This window comes from Phytophthora infestans, genomic scaffold (assembly GCF_000142945.1).
Source record: "Phytophthora infestans T30-4 supercont1.5 genomic scaffold, whole genome shotgun sequence".
NCBI lineage: Eukaryota > Oomycota > Peronosporomycetes > Peronosporales > Peronosporaceae > Phytophthora > Phytophthora infestans.
Window position 1 is genome coordinate 80,288 of NW_003303754.1, and position 2,732 is coordinate 83,019.

Sequence of the window (2,732 nt, forward strand, 5' to 3'; positions counted from 1 at the left end):
TTTTTTGCCCGGAAGATATAAACTTCGGAGGGTGAAGGTACCAAAGCCCGGGGGCGGGCTTAATGTAAGTGGCCCGATTGCGCTCTTCGCGCAGGCCCGGACTACGAGTTAGCTCATGTCACGGACAGTGACGTCGTCAGTGGCCTGACTTGATTACGCCGAAGCGTATGCACAAGACGACATGTGCGTAGCGCTGCTACGGGCTCTTGGGAGCGAAGAGTTTAAAGACTCTGACAAGGAATTGTCTGGGCGCTTACGCGCGAGGCTGCATCGATACTCACTCGATGGCGGCCTGCTGTACTACAGCACCGACGCTGAGGATAACCCTCGTGTAGTCGTTCCTCATGATGAGGATCTAAAGTATCGAATCCTCTATGAGGTTCATGATACGCCCGTGGGCGGGCACTTAGGTCGGGAGAAGACCTATGGCTCGGTGAGCTCGATGTACTGGTGGCCCAAGATGTATAAGTGGGTCGGCACCTATGTACGCACGTGTGAGACGTGTCAACGGACAAAGTCCGCGCCGAGCACGGCAGCGCCATTGGCGAGTTTGCCTGTCCCCAAGGGATGCTGGCAGTCCATGAGTATGGACTTTGTGTTTGGCCTTCCCAAGGATAAGGCGGGAAACACAGGTATAGTGGTCTTTGTAGACCGATTGAGCAAGATGGCTCATTTAGCGGCAGTGCCGGACACCATTGATGGTGAAGGTACAGCTTTGCTGTTTTTAGACCGAGTCTTTCGCCAACATGGCTTACCTGAGGCAATTGTCTCGGATCGAGATCCGCGCTTCACCGCGAATTTCTGGACGTTTCTCTTCAGAGTGCTCGGCACTCGTTTGGACATGTCCACGGCGGACCATCCGCAGACCGATGGTCAAACCGAACGCGTGAATCGCGTTGTGGAGGATACCCTCCGAAGCGTATGCGCTGAGGCGCCAAAACGCTGGAGCCAGATGCTCCCACTCGTTGAGTTCGCATTAAATAATGCAGTGCACGCCTCGACAGGCTACACTCCGTTCTATGTGAACGGCTTGGTTAACCCTCGCGTCCCACTGACGCCGCCACGTAGTGGCTCAGGGCTTGGTGGGGGAGGGATAGCCGAGCGGCTAGCTGATGTCAGCCCTGTTGCGGTTCGCAAGCAAGTCGATGACTTTGTCTCTTTGAGACTGAGCGTAATGCGTCAAGTACGCGACGCTATGGCTGAAAGCCAAGACACGCAGAAGAAACATGCAGATGCCAAGGGCAGAAGCAATGTTGAGAGGTTTGAGGTCGGTGACCAAGTTTTATTAAACGCTAAAAACCTACCTACTCATGCAGTGTCTGCAGTTTTCAAAACGAAGTTAAGACCTCGATTCATAGGACCGTTTAAGGTCGTGGCCAGGAAGGGCCTAGCGTATACGCTCAACCTTCCAAAGAAGATGCGCACGCATCCGGTCTTCTATGCTGGCTTGCTTAAGCCATATCAAGACCCTGCTCAGGTGAGCGCGGAGGCGTTGGCACCAACGGTGGCTGGACCACGGACAGCTGCAGGGCAGCAAGTGGTAGAGCCACGAGAGGATGGACGACAGCAAGTGGTGGATCCACAGATGGCTGATCAACAGCATGTGGCAGAGCCACAGGTCGCGGAGCGAAGTGCTCGAGATGCAGGAGCAAGCCAAGCTGAACGCTCAGCCGAGCGACTGGACGCTCAAGGTCCGAGACCTGGTTGTGAGTCAACAGCGGTGGCTCTAACCTATCCACAAGGTGGATCATCTCTTCGCGATCGACCGATGGACGGTGAACGGGAACGTTCGCGTCGTGGACGCCGGCGTCATATGGACGCAGACGCCGTTCCGGCAAGTGCTGACTCTCCCCGCGAGAGCCCAGCTGAGGCAAGGCCTCCTCCAGCTCTGCTCGATGAGCATGGTGAGCTCCACTTTCACGTGGAACGCCTTGTGGCGTGGCGTAGACACCAGGGTCGTACCCAGTACTTGGTAAAGTGGAGGGGTTACTCTCACTCACAGAACTCATGGGAGTTTGAGGCTATCCTCTGGCAAGATTGCCCTGACGTCGTTGACGCTTACGACCGGGCACGTCATGTGCCGAAGCGCCATCATGGCGTGCGACAGCGTTGCCAGGCGCTGGGCGCCTCCCACTAGAGTGGGGAGCGATCAGGTCAGTAGTTGAGCTTAGGCTCTGACCAGTGGCTGCAGCAGCCAGCTCGTACGTATGAGAGGTGCTCGCAGCGGGAGCAGGAGGTGGAGAGACCTCGTGGTGATAGGGACATGATCCCGAAGGAAGCAGGTGCTTCGTGTTGTGCTGAACAAGGTTCAGGCACAAGCGTCTCGATAGACGCATAGTTGTTTTGAAACAACTTGTTTGATGAGCATGATCCAAATGTGGATGCGCTGTAACAGCGAAAGGTGTGTCCGGACGGGGATCGAACCACTGGCCTTTGGCTTGACAGGCCGGAGCTCTACCATTGAGCTATAAGGGCGATGCCCGTACATCAGTCCGAGAATGGACTTCATGGTATGAGAGGGCTGCGCCCGGGTGGACTTGAACCACCGACCTGTGGCATCCAAAGCCGCCGCTCGACCACTGAGCTGAAAGGGCGTTGCCCTTAAGCTTGTCCATTCAAGGACAATCGTTCGTGGAACGAGAGGGCTGTGCCCTGCAGAATTTGAACCACCGACCTGTGGCTCTCAAAGCCAACGCTCAACAAAGAGCTAAAAGGGTGTTGCCCTAAGCTGC

General features: G+C 55.9%; 1 pseudogene across 1 annotated transcript; it reads right to left on the reverse strand.

The window, feature by feature from the left end:
- Positions 1-2,522: 2,522 nt before the first annotated feature.
- PITG_25903 lies at positions 2,523-2,594 on the reverse strand (annotated as a pseudogene). The gene has a single exon. The product of its transcript is annotated as a tRNA-OTHER (tRNA).
- Between the last annotated feature and the right edge of the window lie 138 nt (positions 2,595-2,732).